The sequence below is a fragment of the Rhinolophus sinicus genome, linkage group LG04, assembly GCF_036562045.2.
Source record: "Rhinolophus sinicus isolate RSC01 linkage group LG04, ASM3656204v1, whole genome shotgun sequence".
NCBI lineage: Eukaryota > Metazoa > Chordata > Mammalia > Chiroptera > Rhinolophidae > Rhinolophus > Rhinolophus sinicus.
In genome coordinates this window covers 104952538-104977320 of record NC_133754.1, presented here as the reverse complement: position 1 = coordinate 104977320, position 24783 = coordinate 104952538, and the positions used below count along the sequence as shown (strand labels likewise).

Below are 24783 nucleotides of genomic sequence, written 5' to 3'. Positions count from 1 at the left end.
CTTGTACCATTTCACAATCCCACAAGCAATGTGTCAAGTTCTGGTTGATTCATATTTTTGTCAACTTCGATCTTTTCATTTTGACCACTTCTTGTGTGGGAAGTGGTATCTCATTGTGATTTAATTTGCATTTTCCTGATGTTGTGATACCGAGCACAATATTGTGTGCTTATTGATCATTCAGATATCTTTTTTACATAATATTTCTTTAAATCTTGCCTTTTTTACTTTATATATATAGTCTTACAATTTATGGATTTCTGCTTCCCCAGAACCATTTCAAAAATGCTTTCTGATAATAAATTGATTTATGAGGCATGATCAAAAAATACGGTGAATGTTTAAATTAAAAAATATTACAGTAAAAGACACATTGCCATTAATCTCCCTCAAAATACTCCCTTTCACTTCGAACACACTTATCCCACCGTTCTTGCCACTTTCTGAAGCAGTTCTGAAAGTTCTCTTTCAGGAGTATCTTTAGTTGTGCTATTGTGGCTGCCTTGATGTCCTGAATCAATTCAAAAATGTTTATCTTTCATGGTCATTTTGATTTGGGGGAAGAGCTGGAAGTAGCACAGTGCCAGATCTGGTGACTAAGGTAGATGAGGACACACTGTAATGTTTTTATTTGACAGAAAGCAATGTGTGACATGGAGTGCTATCATGATGGAGGATGAAGTAAAGACACTCATGAAAGAGGACTTCCAGAACTGCTTCAGAAAGCGGCAAGAACGATGGGATAAGTGTGTTCGAAGTGAGGGAGAGTACTTTGAGAGGGATAATGGCAATGTGTCTTTTACTGTAATAATTTTTGTAAATTTTTGTGAATTTAAACATTCACTGTCTCTTTTGATCACAGCTCATATGTTTATTACAGATTTTCTTTTTTAAAAAAAAGGAAAACACAAAAAATAAAAATTACTATAATGCAACATACTATTCTTAATTATTTTGGCCAATTTCCTTCCAATCTTTTTGACATATGCATGATTTGTGTGCGAGAGAATTATAGAGTAAGAAAGAAAAAGAGGTAGGCATGTGTGTGTGCATAGTAATTAGAATTATAGCCCAATGCCAAGAGTTAAGTCATCTGTATCATGTTCAGATTGTCCTAGAGATGTGAATACTAGGTTGAAAGAATGAAAAAGGAATTAGACAGAGGGGTGTGACAGTCCCTAGTCAAAGCAAACAAAATTAATCTACATACCTCAGTAAAGTATGTGGTAGGAAGGGTCGCTTGCAATTCAAACCGTCTTGTTTTTGTTTTCAACGAGTCATCCTTTGATGCAGATGAGCAGTACCACCTTGTAAAGAAACAAGTGAGTTCTCTGGATCATAAACAGCAAATACACCTCCAGCATTAAAGGACTCTTATGTCCCTTGGTGCTAAATTCTCCCTCACAAGCCTGAGTCTCAGTTGTCAGCATTTGTTGGCATTTGAATGGCTGTTTTGGAGTTAGGGTTTGCCCAATCTGATTCTTCATATACTAAGCTCTTGCCTCTGGCTGAGTGGTGGCTACTCTGCTATGGGTTCTAGTGAGATATCCATCACTCAATATAGGCATCAGAGAGAAGTGGACTTGTGTGCTGGCCGCCTACTCTGTCAGGACAAATGGGTGGCACTGGCTTTGATGGTCCAATGTTGTGCATTTTCACATTTGTGAGGTTACGCAACACTGCAAGCCATGGACTTAAAAGGTAGACCTTTTTATACTAGTTTTAAAACATCCCACAATCTTTGACATTTTAAGAGAATGTGTCATTTCAGATATCTGGCTGGTATAAAGGTATTTGTTTTGAATCCTAAGGAATATTCTTTTCAGTTTACTAATTAGTGCATACTCAAAAGAATTGGGTGATCTTACCGAATAGTGTGAATTTTTGTAGGATTCAGCAGGCTGAAAAAATATCCTAATCAACTGGAGTGTAGGTAGGTGAGATTTGGAACATCCAGTCAGTATGACCTGCCTGGGGTTAGGGAAGAATTGAAGCAGGCACTGTCTCACTTAGCACATCAGTAATACCCACAATGTCATAGCCATAGGCGTTGCAAAGAGCACACACAGGAAGTGAGGTCTAGATGGCCTCCTCCCTCCTCACTTGCCCAGCGCCTCAGCAGCAATCATGGCAGAGGGACAGAAGGTGCTGAGGGTGAGCAGGAGGGTACAGGGCTGAAATAATGAGTGCGCGAGTAATTCCATCTATTTCTGGCCTTAGCTCTGATTCCTAATTTGCTTTGGAACTAGTTTACAGAGATGGACAGGACAGCATAGCCCATTAAGTGCAACTGGCCTTCGGGGACAATTAATTAATTACCAGGCATGAGCAATGTCTTTGCTCTGGTTCAAGCATGTCAGAGCTACTGCAATCTCAATTTTGAAGACAAACCAAATTTAGAGATGAGAAATACAAATACAAAAGTAGGCATACATGGATGGTAGTCACAGGGGCCCTTTCTCCATTGTCTTCAGCATAGTAAACACCACAGGTAAGAGAAACTTCACTGGAAAGCATTACAGAGAAATTGGTTTGAAGGGGGGAACATGACGCTGGACAGCTGTCCTTGAGCATCATGACAACACTTGGAGGATTTTACCTGAACAGGAGAAAATGATACAACTAAGAAAATGAATTCAAATGTGTCCATCCAAATAACATTATTGTCTGCATTATGGCTCTGACAGTGTGCAAGGAAATTGGGCAGAAATACAGAAGAAAACTTGAAATTAAAAATAAAGCTACCTATGACCCAGCAATTCCACTTCTGGGTATTGATCCGAAGAAATCCAAAACGCTAACTTGAAAAGATATATGTACCCCTAAGTTTACTGCAGGGCTATTCACAATGGCCAAGACACGGAAGCAGCCTAAGAGCCCATTAATAGACAATTGGATTAAGAAAAGGTGGTACATGTATAAATGGAATACAACTCAGCCATAAAAAAGAACGGCTCTTACCATTTGTGACAACATGGGTAGGTCTAGAGGGTACTATGCTGAGTGAAATAAGTCAGACAGAGAAAGACATATACCATGTGATCCACTTATATGTGGAATTTAGAGAACAGAATAAAACAAAAATAGAACAAAGAAAACAGAAATAGATTCATAGATGTAGAGAACAAACTGATGGTTGCTAGATAGGAGGGAGGTTGGGGGTTGGGTAAAAAAGTTGAAGGGATTAGTAAGTACAAATTGGTAGTCACAAAATAGTCATGGGGATGTAAAGTACACAATAGGTAATATAGTCAATAATATGGTAATAACTATGTATGGTGCCAGGTGGGTACTAGACTAATTGGGGGAGATCACTTCTTAAATTATATAAATGCCTAACCACTATGCTGTACAGCTGAAACTAATATAGAATAATATTTAATGTCAACTGTAATTGAAAAATTAAAAAGAAATATATTTATAGAAGAAATGTCCTCTACCCTCCAGGGAACAGACAGCATGACAGCCAAGTAACCTGTGATGATTTTTATTTTTATTTTTTTCAGCCTTTTAGAAATATACAAATCCATCACCTACAACAGGCATGAGGTAACTTTAACAGCAGATAATTAGCTTTTTTGCTGATATTAACTTGACTGTCTAGTAGGCATATCTGTGTATCCTAGTTGATTAAATGACTCTCAATATGTACCAACCTAACACATCACAAATCCTATCACTTCATCTCAGTCACTTTGGCATTCATGGGATATATAGTATCACAGGGTTTTACCTTTTTAAATAAGCTTTTGTGAGAGAGTAAAACTATAGAATGAAGACATAGAATAATTGCCATAAACGCTTCCCCCTCCGACACACACACACACAAATAACTATAAGGTATAAGTTCTGTACAAACTGAACCCCCTGACATGCTTGATTCATTACCTCCAAATGAAAAAAATATATATACTCTCAACTCTTTTAAGGGTAAAATTTCTATTTCTCCCGTATTTGTCTGTTTATACTGTCAACAACTGAAAAACTTTTCATGTGGTCATTGCTTGTGTCAGCAGCAGTCTGAAGTTCCCAACAGCAAAGAGCATTTCTCATCCATGTCACCAAATCGCAGGACACATAGAAGTATTTTCACCACTTGGCACAGGAAGGGGGGATTTAACTCATCAAGCACCTTCAGCAGCTCTGGGGTGCACCCTCCGTGCCTCTGACTCAGTCTTGGTTATTCTGGGTCCGGCAATGCAGTGTTGCAACTTGCATTCCAATAGCCAAAGCCAAAAGACAAAACGTGTGTCAGAACACAGCATCATCCAACTTTCATAGCATTCAAGTTGAATGCTATTTAAAAATTTAAATGTCAACCCAAAACTCCGCCCAGGAATTCTGATGCTGTATTTACATCTACTACAAAACAGTATGACCAGATCGCCGAACATCTGTCCAACACAAGAGGCTTGGGCTCCTTCATCAACCTATTCAGAAAGGGACAAAATTAAACATAATCTAGAAGCCCTTCCACACATCCCTGGCCCTTTAAACAAAGATTAAAAGAGAGATCCTATAAAAATGTTTTTGACATTTCCCATCTTTAAATATAAACACACTGATGTATATTTAATACCATAAAACAGATAAAAAGAGAGAAATATTTTTAAAGGATGGAATACTTTAGGATAAAGTAAACAAAACAAAAGAGCTGTCCAGGAAGTCAAAAGTTATTATCCCTGAGAAGAAACATGTTTTTTTCATTACAGAAACAGGCAGGTCCAAATGCATCAGACATGTGATGTCCAAGGCTGGGCGCGTACTCACCGCGCATTCACGTCCACATGAAGCACTCTCCCCATGGCAGGGAGAGCCAACTGCCCCCAGAGCAGAGAAGGACATCCTCCACAGGCGACAGGTGAACAGGGGGATGTCTTTCCTCCATGCCTTTCTCCTGCACTACTCAAGCACACACACACATGTACTCATACTCACATGCATGCACATGTATACACAGTGCACATACATGCAGAGGCACACTCACATGCACATGTGTGTGCACACTCACATGCATGCACATGCATACATGTGTGCATACATGTACATGCACATGCTCACACACATACGCACACCCAGAACTACTTGAGCTGGATCTTGTATGAGCAGAGTTGTGCCAATTGGACTTAAGTGGAAAGGATGTTCTACAAGGTGAGAGACAGGAAGACAAAAGAGCAAGCTGTGCTCAAAGAGAGAAGAATGAAAGTAGCCGAACACAAGGGCGTGTATAAGTGCAGTGATGGGAACCGGTGATGAAGGGTCCTGGATGTCTGCCTGAGAAATATGGACTTCATCTTCAGCACTTTAAGGAGTCTTCCATGGAAAGCTGGTAACTCATTCTGCATTCAGAATAATAGAGACTAGAGAAGAAAGGATAGATTCAAGAGGTATTTAAGAGATAACAGCCACAATTCTTGGGATGGAGAAACAGAGAAAGAATGAAAAATAACTGCAGTTATTTGGGTATTTGGTAACATCTTTAGGAAGATCTGGGGTTCGGGATGTGTCTCTAAGCCGTGGAGGACACATGGCCTCTGGGGAACGCATGTGGAGGTGCCTGGTGGAGAGCTGGACACAGGGGATGCCAAAGGCTCAGAATAGGGGCTCACTAGAAAACAGATGGAGGTCTAAAGTGGAAGCACACATCCGCACCCCGCAGCAGATGGAATGAGACTACAACAAGCCCTAGGTGGGGATAGTGGGGACTGTCAATGTTTAAGGAGCGATCTGAGATATAGAAAAGCATCAGGAATCATTATTCTCATTCTGGAATTCATAAAACAACTTGGCAATGAGGCTTACAAATATTTCCAATTACTTAAAAGCAGTGAAACTTTACTAAGTGCCGACCGTGTGCAAATCGCTGTCTTCAGTGTAATGACTGACGTGAAGACCAAAATAATTTGTTAGAAACACCATCAGCATCAAAAAAGCCTCTTGAACAGAGAAGGACACATGAATGCATACAAAAATGCAAGGTCATGAGCTAACTGAGGACACTGGGGTGAGGACGGAGGGAGGGCTGGGAAGACCCCACCTGTGACAACACGGGACTGTGTGTGAGCTGAATTTGGACTAGTCAGTGTCTCCTAAAGCACCTGGAATGCGAACGGGTGTTTCTGTGTGGAGCAGGGGTGGGCTTCTCAAAGCTGCCACGTGGTTGTTGTTGAAGCGTTCTACACAGACAACAGGGACACAGAGGATCAGAGAGAGGAAGGGCGCATGGACGTCTCTGGTCAGTGTGTCTCATGGTAGCCACACCGGGTACTTTACCCAGTCCTACAGCATGAGTGACAGGAAGACATTGCCACAGAATCGGCAATGTACAAGTAACATGTACTCCCGGACATGTTGGGAGCCTGCACTGCATCTCCTCGCAGCCTCTTCTTCCTTCCACATTGTCCTGAAGTCCTTTGAACTATCAAGTGCTGGGGGGGGGGGGGGGGAGAGGCCATGGGATATGACCATTAACAATATTTGTCGAGTGCTCTGTGCTAATTGAAGGTAGAGTCCCCAGAACCAGTACCCCCCTTACCAGAACCAGTACCCCCCTACCAGTATCCCCTCTCTTTTCCCTCCATTTTCTGTCTATATGTTTATACTCTGTCAAACATAAACTTAAAATTTTAAAATTTAGACTCAAAGTTTAGATCTAAAAATTATAACACACTTTAGAGCCCTTTATTTTCGAGACTTAATTTTCTTAGCAAAGAAAAATCATATTTACTTGAAAGAAACTCATAAGCTAAAAGCCATTCTCCATTCAAGAATCATAAGCTGTAATACACAGTTCATGTCCCTTACACACATGCTCAGCAAGAGCCTTTGGAGGTGCTGGGGCTGAAAATGTCAAGACATGGAATTCCTACTTTTTAATGATAACAATGCCATTTCTCACATTTTACGTATCATATATATAAACTATAAGACATACAATTTTATATATATTGCATATGCCATATATATATATATATATATATATATATACACACACACACACACACACACAATTTGTGTTAATTAGGTCTTCTGTGTCCATATAAGATTTTGTTGAATAACATCCATCCCAAAATGAACAGAGAAAATCGGTCTGTTAGGGTCAGGATGGAGAGAAAGGAAGCAAGGGCAACACAGAGTTCTGGCCTATGCCATATTGCTCTATTGGATGTTTGTGCTTGTCTTTATGGAACAGTGTGTACACATGGGAGGGGGGTCTTTGTTACAGAGAACAAACTCTCCCACCATGTTTGTAGTCATTGAATTTTGACTGACAGAGTTAATGCCATCCCTTGCCTGTCCAAATACCTAGAATGTAATTTTAAATACTTAATAGTAAAACTTTCCTGAATGCATTCTGAATGTATCTTTGGGTATTCAGAAAGCATTTTGGAATCTTGTAGCATTTCAAAGATATCACTATAAACAGCAATTATATTAGCAAGGAACAAAAAAAGGTCAGGTTCCTGGAGATTTGGGGTCAGTAGAATGGGGGTAACAAGAGTTTTCTGCAAATTTTTAAATTGCACTCATCCTGAGACCTCAAAATTCTTTCAAGACCATAATGTAAATTGTCTCTGCGTCACATCTAGGATGTCTTCTCATTTCATTCATAGCGAAAGAACAGCCTACAAATGTTCCTCTGGTCCCCTGTGCTTGTGAGTTGGGGCTTTCTATTTAAAATCCAAATGTCAGGGCACGGCCGGTTAGCTCAGTTGATTAGAGCGCGGGGCTCTTAACAACAAGGTTGCCAGTTCCATCCCCACATGGGCCACTGTAAGCTGCACCCTCCACAACTAGATTGAAACAACTACTTGGCTTGGAGCTGATGGGTCCTGGAAAAACACACTTAAAATAAATAAAAGTTTTAAAAAAAATCCGAATGCCAGATGGAGTGGACTGTCCAGCAGACAGGTGTGCAAAGGTGTCTCCAGCCAGTGTTGGGTGTCCCTTCCGGGTGCCAAAGCACACGTGGAAATCTAGGAGATTGGAGATCATGACCTTTTGGGAGGCTAGTTACTACTTTTAATTTGTGTCAACCAGACCATCCATGTTTATTGCTAATTACTGGTGCTTTGACTTATTATCTGATATATGCTAGGCTTGCCCTTTTTGAAAGTTTTGCATAAAAGAGGATTTTATTTAAATACATATGTTTCCATGTATGTCGCCTACTGCTGCCCAGCTCCACCCAAAACAGGCAGGGGGAGTCTCCCGCAAGGGGACTGGGGTTGCCTGTTACAGAATTACACACAGGGACAAGGATGTGACCCTCTCTGCTCCACTGCCCCCTGAATATAACAATTACACAAATTCTTTTGTGCAGGCTTGAGAATGTGCTATGTGCATTTCTCCGTGGGCCTAGAAAAGCAGCCTGCCTAGGGATGATAGAAATGCTATAATTATATCATTTCAAGTGATTTGAATGTAACATGGAGTTACTGTGTCCTCTTTGTAGTCCATAACCACTGTCTTAAAGAAAGTCTTAGACTTGTATCCTTTTCAAGATCTCTGGTTAGAGTTTCTTGTTTAAGAACAAAGGGAAGGTTGAACCGCTCATTAGAAACAAAGTTATAATTCAGTACCCCTGCATTTCCTCCAATGCGTTTGGCTCTAGCGACATATCAGGAGCAGACTGTCATCCCGGGATTCGATAAAACCATCATTTTGGCAAAACAAAAATTTGGCCTCAGGAAATCATGACTCATCCCTGTGATCCCTCCAGCTGTGCTTTGCACTGAGGGTAATAAATCATGCGTAAATAATAATCACCAAAATTAAATGTGTGCACGTTGGGTAACTCTTCGTCGTTGTTCCTCAGTAATAACAGTAATTTGGTCAAGTAAATCGTATTGGTATCGCCTGTTCCTCTGTCGCAGCTTTCAATTAGCAGCTCATGCATTCCATTGTCAATGACTCAACCATTCGCTTGATATTTCCTCCCTGATCATATTTTAAAAAGTTTGTCTCCCGTCAGTTCCCGGTGCCTTCTTCTCCTTTTTGTTTTTCTAGTCTACTTTTCTTATACGGCCAACATCCTATCAGGCTGTGCCACTAAGAACAGGCCCAGTTGGAGGTCAAACAGGGTGGCTGTCACTGCCTAGGAAGTAACAGTGTCTTTCTCATTCCCATGCTAGCAGCCTAGCTGAGCAATGTCGCCGTCACTGCTCCCTTCCTAAGGGATGCACAGAGCTTACCCACGCGGGATTTACAACCTCTTACTCACGGTTATGGGGCCCCACTTTTGTTCAACCAGACAAAAACCAGACATAAGACTTGAGTGTAGAATGGGGAGGCGTCTTGGGAGAGGTGTTTTGACTCTAGAAGACCCCACAGAACTCCCCTTAGCTCTGCACAGCAGATGCACCCATTGGATTTTTCCACTCAAACTGCAAGTTCCCCTCAAACGGGTGAACTATTTGCCAGACTCTGCTCATGATGTTCTGATAAAAGCTATGTCCCCTTTGATCCCCAATTCACACAGTGGCCCTCACAGCACATGTCCCTGTACCCTCCAAGAATAACAAGGTGCACACATCTGCGCCCCAGCGACTTGCCTGATTTGCCTAAAGAACCAGAATGAAGGCTTCCGTTCCCTGGTGCAGAGTTTGGTCCCCAAGGTGGAGGTGCTTGGGAATAAGCCAAGGCACCATGTCACAACTACTCCTATAGGGCTGGACAACACATAGAAACCAGCGCTAGACTAAGTCTCTCGTTTGACAGGCTGTGCAGAGGGAAGGCTCGGTTCCACGGAGATGCCCTGGTTCCCAGCCCAGTTCTCTCCCAGTTGCCTCTGCCTCCCGCACAAAATGAGCCTCTGGGTGCAACTCAGGGCCACTACTTAGATTCCACGTCAGGACTGTGCCTTAGAAATCTAATGTGAGACACAAACACAAGCCACATGTGTAATTTCAAATTTTCTGGTAGCCACATTTAAAAAGTACAAAGAAGTGGATGATAGTAAGTCTAGCAATGTACTTTATGTCACCTAATATAGCCAAAGGTGGAAGCAATTTTAAACATTCTTGATGAGAGTCAAGAATTGCACTCTTCCATCCACACCTTCTCTTTGAAATGTGGTGTGCATCTCACACGCTGCTCCACATCTCGGCTTGGACCAGCACATTCTGTGCTCAGAACCACATGTGGTCCGTGGGCAACACCTCCCCTCCTGGGGCACGAGCACCTTGCTGGGTGATGCTCCGTTGTGGGCCCTACAACAGCAATGTCCCTGCTCGCCCAGGGGCAGGCCTTGGCCACACAGTCCGTTTCCAAGCCTAAGATGACATGATAGTGGTGATTCTGAACTTGCTCACAGCACTGAGTCCACTGTGGCTGGCAGCTTGCAATGTGAACGGGGTGAAGTGTCCCCAGAGGTCATCTCTGTAGGTTAAACGCAAGAGGCCAGGCACACCCTAACAGTCCCAGTGGGTTCATTACAGCTAAGGTACCCTAACCAAAATGAGAGCACTTTACCCCATACTGATGTGATGCACAGAGAGCCGTGATACCTGAAGGACTACTGCTGCTTTCTAATGTCTTGTAATTTTTACAGTAGAGAAATGCTGTTTTCAAATGACACAGTGGAATATGATAGCCCGGCACATGCTGGATGCAACTCATTATGTCACCATTTAACTACTGAAGTAATGCCTTATTGACGTAGTGAAACTGCCACCCACTAATAGTCAATATTATATTTCCTGCTTCAAGAAGGAAGCAAGATGACTAGAAGTGAGATACTTACAGTCTACTTTAGACGGATCATCTGAACACAAAACCTGAAATCCGTCCTATTGACAGGACTAGCCGCCTACACGTCCTGCGGCAGCGAGTGTATGGCCAGCAGGTTGCCTAACACTGCCCTGCAGAGGTGGGTGAGGGGATGGCATGGCAGGGGCTGGCGGGTCAGGGGTTGGCAGGGTTGCCCCTTGAGAGAGTGGAACTCTGGGAAGAGGCATGGGGAGGGTGGAACCAAGAGCCCCCAGAAAGGGTGACAGCTGGGAATTCAAAAGAAAAAGCAGGAGAGGAGATGAAGGACAGCAGGTCTGAACACTTGGGGGAAACCAGTCATTGAATGGTTTGCAGTGGGTCCCAGTATCCATGCCCCCAGGTAGGTGGGTGCATGTCCCACAGTCACGTGGGAAAGGCCTGGGAAGTGTGAGAGCCTCACAGAGAGGAGAGCCCTGGGGAGATGGCTCTGCTGCATCAGACGCCCACTGCCGGACAGTGACCGGGACCATTCTGAGCTCATCCGTCTTTTCTCTAAACAGTTGTTGGTGGTTGAGGCTAGAATTAGATCACTGGCAGAGTTTGTGCTATTTGCTTCAACTCTGTTAGCTCCTGGTGTCACTCACAGCAGCTGGAAGGCCCCATCAGAACAAAGGGTAGGAGACAAGGCGCTGCACGGATGAGTCGCGCTCAGTGCCCCAGGCTTTGGGGACACTGACAGCCAGGATGGCCAGGGGCAGGGGACGCCAGGCATGTAAAAGCACACACAGCCCCATGATGGTGGCGACCTCCATTGCACAGTGAAGCAGAAGAAACAGCATCTGAGCCCCAACATCTGCTCTCGTGTCCAGGGCCGCTCGGGCACCACCAGCGCGGTGCTTCCTCTTCATGTGCCCCCACCCACCAGCGTACGCCCTAAAGCAGGCAGCTGGCACTGTGCCTGAGCGGTGCATCCTGAGCAGACCTAACAACAGTGCTGCTGTGAGCCTTAGCTGCAGGCACACATGGCCCTCGAGACGCGGCTCCGCCTGCCTGCTCCTTATACCATGGGACGCCACCATCACCGCCACCACTGCCGTGTCCCGGGTATTGCCCAGGAGCAGGGGTTCCAGAGAGAAGCCAATGCAGACATCACTGGGGGAGGTTCCTGTCCAGTGTGGACTTGAGCCCACAGTGAGTCTTCGATGTGGAAGTGACAACAGGAAGGTTCAGCAGCACAGGGAAGTGGCTGAGAGCTGTCCCAGCCTCCCCGCTGCTCACCTGCGGCCCCAGTGGGAGCACCCAGGCACTTGGATCATATTAGAAAGCATTTTTTGAAACTGGAAACAACAGGAAAATGCATGTGTATTTTAAACAGCAATTCAATGAGTGCATAACTGTGAAAGGCACAGTGCGGCCGAGCGCTCAGGCCTTGGGACCCACGGACCTGCTCACAGCAGGAGCCAGAGAGCGCAGGTGGTGATCCGGGCTGCAGCAAGCGGCAGGAGCCCCCTGAACGGTGAGGGTCTTCATGCTGTCATGGTGTCTAGGCTGAGACAGGCCTCCCGCGCTCCAGGGAGGGTCCAAGCACGGGGACCAAGGACAGCCATGGTCTCAGACAGCACAGGGGCTGCTTGGGGGAAAGGGGATGTCCAATGACTGCTACACTGTGTGCTGCACCCCCTCTGTGAACTGGGTGACCTGGCCTAGCACCAGGGTGGGGGTGGGGCATGCTGAGGGTAACACAGGAAAGCACTCCAGCCCAAAGCTGTGTTTTCTCTGCACATGCTCCCCTCTCAGGGCACTCAGCTCCGGAAGCAGAGAACATAACACCCCAATGGCGTGGGCCTCCAGGCAGTGGGGCTCAGGGAACTGCTGGAGCCACTCTCCTCTTTGTGCCTCAGTAACATGTCAAAGTGCCTGACGGCGGGGGTCCTAGGGCAACTGTGAAACATGGAGCAAAGGAAGCGCCCCGCCCCACCTACCCACACACACCTACAGTGCCTGCTCCTGAGAAAGATGGATCCACCAGAGGGAGGATACAGATGGTGCAAAGACAGCACGGGAGGCAGAAGGCCACTCCCAACAGCCCTCTTGCCACCCTCCCTCCACTGAGCTCCATGACCTTCCACCCAGTCTCAGCTCCACAAGTATCCACCGTGGCAGCACTGCAGGATGCGCTGTCTGGGCCCTGCTGCTGGTCCTGAGTGTTTGTCTATGTGTGTCTGTGAGTGTTTGTGTGTGTGTGTCTGTGTGGATGTGTATCTGTGGAGCGTGACTGTGTGTGTCTGTGGAGCATGTGTGTCTGTGTCAGTGTGTGTGTGTGTGTGTGTCTGAGTGTGTGTTGGGGGTGGCAGGCTCAGCCTCTTACTCCCCCAGGTCTCCTGCAGCCCTGCTCAGGCCTGGGAAGAGCTGTTGAGGGAGTGAATGGACTGTGGACGTGCTGTTCAAGGGCACTTGGGAAACTGACCACAGTAAATCCATCTTCAGTTTTCCTTTGGAAAAATACAAGTGCTGCGAAGGTCCTGTCAAGTTTGTTCAGGTGATATCAGGAGCAGCACATGCGCGATACAGAAAACGTGGTGGACAGTCGGAGAAGGAGCAAGAGAGGGCGGCCTCCACACAGCCCCCTCCACAAGGCTATGAGCACTGGCTGGTGGATTTACTTCCAGGATCTTGAAACTTGAGCTAAACTAACACGTCCTTCATAGAACTAAGTGAATGGGTTTCAGTTGGGGACAGTGTTATGTAAGAAATGTTAACGTCCATTAAAAGAATAATAATGTAATATCCTGTGAACAGAACCACACTGAAAAATTAAGGAGCAGGTATTCTGTGCCTCCAAACTCCACTCCCACCACTCATGCAGCCCTCTTACTCAGCTCCACCACAAGTCGTCTCAAAGGCCTGCTCCACCTCCCACCCTCCCACCTGTCCCAACCTCTACCCCTCCACAAACCAGAGTCCCAGAGAACTCACCTGTTTTGTGGATCCAAATTTTATTCCGAGGAAGTGACAGGAAAAACCTGTTCATAGGAAATGGGCCTGATAGGTAAGATTTGACCTACTTAGTCTCCAACTGGGTATTGTCATGGAAACAGTGAGCCAAGCTTTCATCTAAAGAGCTGAAAATTAAGGAAATTCAGGCCTCACCTCTGGGTTTGGGGAGGAAGGGAGAGAAACACCACCACCCTGGCAGTCACGCCACTTGGACAACACAGCTCACATGCCCTTCGACTGAACATTCTCCTTTTCCTATTGGAGAGAAAAAGAAGGAGCAGGTCAGCACCGGGCCTGCTGTTTGCCCGAAGGAGAGTCTCCCTGACCCTCCGAGGGCAAAGACCAGACGGTCACCGCCAGCTTCGGCTTCATGACAGCCAGGCCTGCATCCCCTCTTCCGGGTCCCCTCACCATGGAAGCCCTGACTTCAGCTGTGTGAACCTATGTTTTCTCTGCAGAGGCGACAGCAGCTTACTGGTGTCACTGGTCTCGGGGGCTCCCCGCCTCAGCACATGTGTCGCTCGCAGTGGAGCCGTTAGCAACTTTGCTGAACCATGGAGTTAATCATAAAGCTTAGAAAACAGTTACGAAACACTTTGTGTTTGCTTAAATTAAGTCTACTTTGGACTTGCCTGACAAATTTCATTAACCTATCCTTAAAAATCCTTTTTCTGAGAAGTGAAATTTGAATCGAACTGATAAGGAAATTTTGTTCAGAGTCTATACATCAGAGGCACATTTCCTGTCTCAAATTTTGTACTACATTGAAAACAACCGTACCTTTCCCTCAAGACATCTCAGTGAGGAGATGGGAACCTGAATACATCCAACTCTCTAATAACGAGGTAGAAATTTTCCTGAGTGAAAACAAGCTGATGCTGCTTGAAAATAGACATTTCCAGAGACTGGGAAATGTGGACAAGTGTGCATTTCTGGACTATCTCCATTCCAAGTCTTCTGTGGGTTCCTGAAAAGAAGCCAGTGTGCTGATCCATCTAAATGACCTGCTGTGAGGGTCACCAGGTCAGATGGAGATGCCAACAAACGACCAAAGTGGCAGCTGTTTCTCCCAGAAACTAGAAGACGCTTGCTTCACAGATGTCACCAGAGAGGCTGCGGACTTTTGCAAGGAAGGAGCTGCAGGGCAGACCTGAGCAAAATGTAGGGGCTGTTCCTGCCTCTTGTCCAGTCACTCATTCGTTTAATCCTTCCTACTCACACTAGAATGTTTTAAAGCACATCTTACGGGGATAAATAGTAACCAAGATAATAACTCCCTCGTGAACCAATGATTTGACACCGACTGCTGTCAGCGCTGCTGGACACTCAGCTTCCAATGGTGGACAGAGCAGCATGGGCTGAAAGTCCAGCAAGGTACCCAAATGGAGAACAATGTGCAGAAATGTGAGACTACACCTGGTCACGTGCTCAGAAGGCCAAGTTGTGTGGATTGTAAGACAGGCTCCCAGTCCACAAGGAGCATGAGAAAGACCTCTGTGAAGAAGTTCATTTGATTAGAAAATGAAGGCTGAGTATGAGTTAGCAGGTAAAGAACAGAACCGAACCTCCCGGAAGAGCCCATGTGCAGGTTTCAGGGCAGAAAACACTGGTATGCAATGAAGGAAGGAAAGAAGGAACAGATGTGAGACTATGAAGGTGACCAGGGGCAGATCCTCGAGTGCCAACAGGCCACCTAAGACTTGCATTTTATCAACGTGCAATGGCAAACATCATAGATTTCCAAGATTGCCATGGCTGCTCCATAGAGACGGCATTGGAAGACGATTATGCCCATTATTCAGCAGCTGTCTCTCTGCCTCAAAACGCCCGTCTGGATGCCGGAGCTAAGCTTCTCCAAGGCCTGCTTCCTATTTGCCCACTACAGCTCCGTCAAGCTAGGCTCTGCCAAGGGAGGCCTACAGGGAGACTGGACAGCACGGGTGCAGAGCATGGGAAGCACGTTTGGACGTGCCCGTTTTTATCCTTTGATCCTTGTCTGGATGGCCCAGAAACACATCTTTGAAATAGCTGCAAAAGTTGATTGCAGTGTTCTGTCCATCCCCAGAACAGTCTCACTGAGCCCCTGACAGATACCTACAGCCCCCTTCTTTGTTCCGTCAGTCCTGGACAATGACACTAATGACCTAATTAACACATGTGCCATTGGGTTCTCTGAAAAAGAGAAGTGGGAGGTGGTATAGGAAAACAATTAAAGAAAAAATGGTCAAAAAATGTTTAGCAAAAACATTCTTCAAAAAAGAGTCAAAATAAAGACTCCAGTAGCTTCACTGATGAAATCCACCAACAGTGAAAGAGTAAATCAGCCAATGTCGCACAAACTCAGAAAATTGGGAAGGAGGGAGCACTTCTTGACTTGTCTTATGAAGCTGACATTATTCTAATACCAAAATCAAATAAAAGATTACCTCTCCTCCCAAAAGACACCATTATACTTAGTGAACATAGACTCAAAAATATTAGCAAATTAAGTTAAACCAAGAAATATATTAAAATGATAGTATATTATGATGATATCAATATATCAAGTGAATTTAGGCTAAGAAGATAGTATTGGTATATCAGGCTATAAAAGAAAAGCTGTAAAATTGTCAAAATACATGCAGAAAAAGCATTTGGCAAAATTCAACACCCATTCATGACTTAATAACAACTTTCCGTAACCTAGGAATAGAACGAATTTCCCTCAATCTCAAAAAGGGCATCTATGTAAAACAGCAACTAACATCATACTTAACAATAAAACACAGAACTCTGTTCCTGTAGGGCTGGGAGTGAGACAAGAATGCCCCATCTCTTCTATTCATTATTGTCCTGGAGATCTCAGTGCATGAAGCAAAAAAGAAATAAAATAAATGAAGACTGGATAACAATAATAAAGCTGTCTTTATTCACAGGCAATGTGAGTCTCTATGTAGAAAGTCCTTAAAAGTCTATTTAAAAAAAAAAAAAAAAAAGTATTCCCAGAATGAGTAAGTATAAAGTTGCAGCATACAAGGTAAATACAAAAACTATCAATGGTATTTCTACATGCTAGCAACAAATGATTTAAAAACATGGAGAGCTATACCTGTTTTGGAATTGGAAGACCCTCTCAGTATTGCTAACATGACAATTCTCAAATTCACCTACAGATTTGATACACTCTCCATCAAAATTCGAGCAAGCTTTTACTTTCTCTTTTACAGAAATTGACAAGTTCTTTGTAAAAATTTATATGATATGCCAAAAAAAGGAAAATTAGAATAACCAGAACATATTTGGGGAAAAAAAAACACAAGTTCAAAGAAATACATTCTCTGACTTCAAGTCTTGTTATAAAGCAACAGTAACCAGTCAATACGGAATTGAGATAAGGATCAACAAATACATTTCTGGAAAAGGACAGAGAGGCCTGAAATAGACTCACACTCAGTAAATTAATTTTCAACAAACATGCTGAAGTAATTCGATGGAGAAAGAAAAGTCATTCCAACAATTGGTGCTAGAACAACTGAGTATCTATGTGAAAAAGATGAAGCACTGGCCATGCTTCACATTTTACACAAGAAGTAAGTTAATATGGACCACGTACTTAAATGTCGATGCTACAGCTGCAAAACTTATAGAAGAAAACATAAACTTGGACCAGTCTCTTACACCACACTTAAAATTTAACTCAAAATGGATTCAATACTTGACATAAGACCTGAAACCACAAAACTTAACTCAAAATGGATTCAATATTTAACATAAGACCTGAAACCTAGAAGAAAACATAAGAGGTAAACTTGACATCAGTCTTGGTGACAAATTTTTAGATTTCACACCAAAAGCAAAGACAACAAAAGCAAAAATAATAAGTGGGACTACATCAAACTAAAAAACTCCTGCACAGCAAAAGAAACCATCAACAAAATGAAAAGACAATCTATTGAATGGGAGAAAATATTAGGAAATCATATACCTGATAAGGGGTTAATATCCAAAATATACAAAGAACCCTTATGAGGTCTGACAATTAAGTTCGCAAACTTGCTGCACCAATTTTGCTAACCTTTTTTGATATCAGAGGGATTATTCATTATGAATTTGTACCAACTAGACAAAGAGTTAACCAAGTTTACTATTTGGAAGTGCTGAAGAGGCTGTGTGTAAAAGTTAGATGACCTGAACTTTTCGCCAACAATTCATGGCTCTTGCATCACAGCCATGCACCAGCTCACACAGCACTGTCTGTGAGGGAGTTTTTAGCCAGTAAACAAATAACTGCATTGGAACACCCTCCCTACTCACCTGATCTGGCCTCCAATGACTTCTTTCTTTAACTGAAGATAAAGGAAATCTTGAAAGGAAGGCATTTTGATGACACTCAGGATATCAAGGGTAATATGATGACAACTCTGATGGCCATTCCAGAAAAAGAGTTCCAAAATTGCTTTGAAGGGTGGACTAGGCACTGGCATCAGTGCATAGCTTCCCAAGGGGAGTCCTTCGAAGGTGACCAGAGTGATATTCGGCAATGAGCTATGTAGCACCTTTTCTAGGATGAGTTTGCGAACTTAATTGCCAGACCTCATATGACTCAACAGCAAAAAACAACAACAACAAAAAATTGATTAAAAAAATGGGCAATGGTGCTATGGAAGGCAGTGTGGAGGTTCCTCAAAAAATTAAAAATAGAATTACCATTTGACTCAGCAATCCCTCTCCTGGGTATCTACCCAAAAAATCTGAAAACATTTATCCATAAAGACACGTGTGCTCCAATGTTCATTGCAGTTTTATTTATGGTGGCCAAGACATGGAAACAACCAAAATGTCCTTCGATAGATGAATGGATAAAGAAGTTGTGGTATATATACACAATGGAATACTATTCGGCGGTAAGAAAAGATGAAATAGGACCATTTGTGACAACATGGATGGATCTTGAGAATATAATGCTAAGCGAAATAAGTCAGACAGAAAAAGCAGAGAACCATATAATTTCACTGATGTGTGGTATATAAACCAAAAACAACAAAAGAACAAGACAAACAAATGAGAAACAAAAACTCATAGACACAGACAATAGTTGAGTGGTTACCAGAGAGTAAGACGGGGTGGTGGGAGATGAGGGTAAGGGGGATCAAATATATGGTGATGGCAGGAGAACTGATTCTGGGTGGTGAACACACAATTGGATTTATAGATGATGTAATACAGAGTTGTACACCTGAAATCTATGTAACTTTACTAATAATTGTCACCCAATAAACTTTAATTTAGAAAAATGGGTAATGGAACTAAATAGACATTTTTCCAAAGATGTACACATGGCCAATAGGCACATGAAAAGGTGCTCAACATCACTAATCATCAGGGAAACACAAATTAAAACCACAATGAGATATCACCTCACACCTGTCAGAAAGGCCATCATCAAAAAGACAAGAAGATGTGATATATATAATCAGAATGGAATACTAATCTTCCGTAAGAAAAGATGAAATACTGCCATTTGCGACAACATAGATGGATCTTGAGATTATTATGCTAAGTAAAATAAGTCAGACAGAAGAAGTTGAGAACCATATGATTTCACTCATATGTGAGATATGAAAGTGAAGGGAACAAAGGACCAAGACAAACAAAGAAACAAACAAAAACTCATAGACACAGACAACAGTTTAGTGGTTACCCAAGGGTAAGGGGAGAGGGGGTGGTGGATGAGGGTAAAGAGAGTCGAATATATGGTGATGGAAGAAGAACTGACTCTGCATGGTGAGCACATAATGCAATATATAGATGATGTATTACAGAATTGTACACTTGAAATCTATGTAGTTTTGTTGACCATTGTCATCCCAATAAATTTTAAATAAATAAGTAAATAAATAAGTAAGTAAATAAAAATAAATAAATAAATAAATAAATAAATAAATAAATAAAACAAGAGAAGCCAAGTACAAACAATTAAAAAAGGAAAGACAAGATATGACAAGTGTTGGCGAGGGTGCAGAGAAAAGGGAACCCTCGTGCACTTTTGGAGCTATTGTGAATTGGTGCAGCCAGTATGAAAAACAGTATGGCTGTTCCTCAAAAATTAAAAAATAGAACTACCATATGACTCAGTAATTCCACTTCTGGGTATTTATCCAAAGGAAATGAAAACACTAATTCAAAAAATACATGTACCCCATGTTCATTGCAGCATTATATGCAATAGTTAGATATGGAAGCAACCTAAGTGTCCACCGATGAATGACTACATAAAGAAGATGTGAGATATATATAGACATATCTATATATATATAATTTATATATGTAATTTAGCCATAAAAAGAGTGAAATCTCACCATTTGTGACAACACAGATGGACCATGGGAGCATTAGGCTAAGTGAAATAAGTCAGACAGAGAAAGACATATACTGTATGATCTCACTGAACTCATAGATATAGAGAACAGGTTGGTGGTTGCCAGAGGTAAGGGTAGGAGTGGACAAAATGCATGAAGGGGATCAAAAGACACAAACTTCCAGTTATAAAGTATGTCTTGGGTATGTGATATACAGCATGGTGACTACAGTTAATAATACTGTGTCACATATTTGAAAGTTGCTGAGAGTAGCTTTTCAAAGTTCTCATCACAAGGAAAGAAAATTGTAATTATGAGTTTTGATCAAACAATAAGGTGAACGTTTAAATAGAAAAATATATATATTACAGTAAAAGACACATTGCCATTATTACCCCTCAAAATACTCCCTCTCGCATTGAACACACTTATCCCATCATTCTTGCCACTTTCTGAAGCAGTTCTGGAAATCCTCTTTCATGAGTGTCTTTAGTTGTGCTCTCATGGCTGCCTTGATGTCCTGAATTGATTCAAAACGTTTATCTTTCATGGTCATTTTGACTTTGGGGAAGAGCCAGAAGTTGCATGGTGATTAAGGTGACTGAGGACACGTCATAATGTTTTTAATTGTCAGAAATTGCTGTACCAGAAGTGATGTGTGACATGGAGACTTTCCATTGTGATCAAAACATGGTGAATGCTGCTGCCGAGTGCCATCCAATGGAAAGGCAGGGATCTTCAATACGGGAAGTGGCACGTCGAACCTTAGTTATAGTTTGTGACAAGTTTCAAGTTGTTCAGTGCAGTCAATTGGGTGTGAGCTACAGTTGAGAGGTATGTTTTAAAGTGTGCGGTAAGTCATTCTCCATCATGACAACGCTCCATGTCACACATCACTTCAGGTACGGCATCTCTGTCAAATAAAAACATTACAGTGTGTCCTCATCTACCCTATTCACCAGATCTGGCACCATGTGACTCCTTACTTTTCCCTAAGTCAAAATGACCATGAAAGCTAAACATTTTGAATCGATTCAGGACACCCATCGAGGTAGCCATGACAGCACAACTAAAGACACTCATGAAAGAGGACTTCCAGAACTGCTTCAGAAAGTGGCAAGAATGATGGGATAAGTGTGTTCAAAGCGAGGGGGAGTATTTTGAGGGGGATGAACAGCAATGTATCTTTTACCGTAATATGTTTTTTTATTTAAAAATGCACCATCTTTTTTATCACACCTCCAATGTGTGGTGATGAATGTTAAATTTATTGTGATCATTTCGCTATACAAATATCGAATCACGATGTTGTACACCTAAAACTAATATATGTCAATTATATATTAATAAAAATATTCTTAAAAAGGAATTTTCAACTATTAGTTGGCAATGCGCTCTTATAATACAAAAAGCATTAACCATTAAGGACAAAAACAGACTTCATCTGCTTCAAAAACATCAGTAAGCAAAAAACTAAGCAGGATACAGGCATAGGGGGATAAAAATAAATAAAAAACAAATAAAAAGAACAAAGGACTTTTATCTAAAATGCATAAAAGAACTATGACAACTCATTTAAAAGACAAATACCCCCAATTAAAAATGGGCTAGATCAAAGGACTCTCTGGTCATCACACAGAACAGCTAAGAGACTCATATGAGGATTACTTGAAGGTGGGCAAATTGGGCAAGCAGGGAAAGAGGGAAGGAGGCGGAGTAGAGACGCAGCCCGCATCTGCGGCTGTGGGGACACGGCCCGCACCTTGGGCTGTGGAGACGTGGCCCACATCTGCGGCTGTGGAAATGCCGCCAGCATCTGCAGCTGCAGAGATGCAGGGGATCCCAGGATGGAACAGAGAACACAAAAGCCAGGAGATGGGATATTTCCCTGCATCTCACAGCTGATCTCTCCTGCCGAGGGGGCAGCATATCCAGCATTTGAGGCAATAATCTCAGCTGAGACCTCCAGCTGGGCCCTAGGTCAGACAAAGGACACAAACTCCATACCTGGGCCCCTCACCCCCCTTCTCTTCCAATTCTACCCCCGCCCTTCCAGAGACTTAAACTGGCCCCTGAACTGAGGAGCAGTGTCAGATTACAGAGGAGCCTTAGTGTTCAGGCTCTGGGAAGACCGGCGTGCAGCTCTGACCCAGGGAAGAAGCTGGGAAGAGTGTGGTTTTTGCTGGGCTAGGAGAGAAGAGACTCCTCCACCCCCAGCCACCACCTTTTCTGGCCTGTGGGAAGAGTGTGACACGGCTGGGCTGGGAGAGAGAAGACCCCTCCATCCCCAGCCTCCACCCTTTCTGGCCTGCCTAGGGCAGGGCAATTACAACTGCGGAGACACTCCCAGGGATCAGCAGTAGGCGGCAGACACAGCTCTGGGCGTTCAGCAGCTCAGAAATCTCCCGCCTGCCCCCCCACACACACACGCACTCACGCACGGAAGAAGTGCCCTAAGACTCAGGAGAATTGGACACAGGGCTGGTGGTGCTACTCTCAGTGCGCATATGTGCAGGCAAGGGCAGAAACTGCACTGACTTAGTAGAAACTACCATCCAGACCCCTCAGCCCCACTCATCTAAATCTTTAGTCCCAACGTCACTTTGGGCACCGGCTCTGCCTGCACAATACACAGAGGACTGTTTGGTACAGCAGAGGACAACCTGGAGATTACTTGGTGGGCTTAAGCCAAGACTGGCGCTGCTTTTGTTTGTTTGTTTGTTTTGTTTTGTCTTTATATGTTTGATATCTTTGCCTGTGATGAGAGTGGGTTGTCGGTTGTTTTTACATGTGAATGTATTTGATTTTTTTCTTTGTTGTTGTTATTGTTGTTTTTGTGCTTGGTGATTTGCTTTGTTCTGAAATTGCCCTACCAGGGCCCAGCTTAAGAGGCACAAGATTCAACATACCCAGAGGCCAAATCCAGACCAACCAAGAGTACTACCAGAATTGACGTACAAGTGACACACCTAGAGGGAATTCTCTACAGGCACAAGAGCCCATAGAGGCCAAACCACATTTAAGTCGTCAACCCTCACGCAGCAGAACACCCTGCGGTGGGTAGAGCCACGTCTCACAACTAGTCAGCCTAGGAGTTAACCCCACCTACTCAGAAGCCAAAAGCAATTAAAGATCTTCTTTAACAGGACAATATACACAACACAAGAATCACCTTTGGAGCACACGCAGAGGAGAAGAACGAAGTAGTGCAAGTCAAATATAAAGGACACATACTACATAAGATAACCCAGCAAGAACTAAGAACTCTAGGGGATCTACCTAATACATCGAAGCAAACACAGAGAGTCAGCCAGAATGGGGAAACAAAGAAACATGTCCCAAATAAAAGAACAGAAGAAACCTCCAGAAATGGAACCAAATGAAACAGAGGTAACCAACCTATCAGAGACAGAGTTCAGAACACTGATGATAAGAATGTTTAAGGAGCTTAGAGACGACATAAAGAAGGATAGAGAAATCATAATGAACAACCAGTTAGAACTAAAGAACACAATTACTGAAATAAAGAACTCACTTGAAGGAATTAACAGCAGGTTACATGAAGCAGAGGATCGAATCAGCGACTTAGAAGACAAGTTAGCAGAGATCACCCAAACAGAACAACAGAAAGAAAAAAGAATAAAAAACAATGAAGATGGTTTAAGAGACCTATGGGATAACATCAAGTGCAACAATATGCACATCATAGGAATACCAGAAGGTGAAGAAAGGGAGCAAGGGATTGAGAACATATTTGAAGTAATAATGTCCGAAAACTTCCCTAACCTGATGAAGGAAACCAACATACAAGTCCCGGAAGTGCAGAGAGTTCCAACCAGGATAAACCCAAACACGTCCACACTAAGACACATCATAGTTAAAATGGCAAAGGTTAAAGACAAAGAGAGAATCCTAAAAGCAGCAAGAGAAAGACAGAGGGTTACATACAAGGGGACTCCCATAAGACTATCAAACGACTTTTCTGCAGAAATATTGAAGGCCAGGAGGGAGTGGCAGGAGATACTCAAAGTGATGGAAAACAAAGGCCTACAACCTAGATTGCTTTATCCAGCAAGACTATCATTTAAAGTTGATAGAGAGATAAAGAGCTTCCCAGAAAAGAATAAGCTAAAGGAATTTATTACCACCAAGCCAGCATTGCAAGAAATACTAAAAGATCTTCTGTAAATAGAAGAAAGATGAAAACAATCTAACTACAAATTTAAAAATGGCAATAACTATGTACCTATCAATAATCACTTTAAATGGAAATGAATTAAATGCTCCAATCAAGAGACATAGGGTGGCTGAGTGGATAAGAAAGCAACACCCTTGTATATGCTGTATACAAGAGACTCACCTCAAATCAAAAAACACACAGGCTGAAAGTGAAGGGTTGGAATAAGATATTTCATGCAAATGGAAATGAGAAAAAATCTGGAGTTGCAATACTTATATCTGACAAAATAGACTTTAAAATGAAGAACATATTAAAAGACAAAGATGGGCACTATATAATAATAAAGGGATCGATCCAACAAGAGGACATAACCTTAGTAACATCTATGCACCCAACATAGGAGCACCTAAATATATACAACAGATATTGACTGACATAAAGACAGAGATCAACAGTAACACTATCATAGTAGGGGACTTCAACACACCTCTGACAACAAGGGACAGGTCTTCCAGACAGAAAATCAATATGGAAACAACAGCCTTAAATGACACATTG

The 24783-nt window shown here is 42.9% G+C and overlaps 1 long non-coding RNA gene across 10 annotated transcripts in view; it reads right to left on the bottom strand.

Moving 5' to 3' along the window:
- Positions 1-14256, bottom strand: part of LOC109438844 (uncharacterized) — a 139221-nt gene extending 124965 nt beyond the window's left edge. For 2 of the 10 annotated variants that reach the window (XR_012495635.1, XR_012495637.1), the window contains exons 1-3: positions 14119-14256; positions 13687-13962; positions 1211-1307 (exon numbers count right to left, since the gene is read on the bottom strand). This is a non-coding gene — a long non-coding RNA (uncharacterized LOC109438844). Of the gene's footprint in view, positions 1-1210; positions 1308-3471; positions 4431-9958; positions 10381-12055; positions 12341-13686; positions 13963-14118 lie in introns of those variants that run through there. The other 8 variants (XR_012495642.1, XR_012495641.1, XR_012495643.1 and 5 more) reach the window with 8 other exon arrangements.
- Between the last annotated feature and the right edge of the window lie 10527 nt (positions 14257-24783).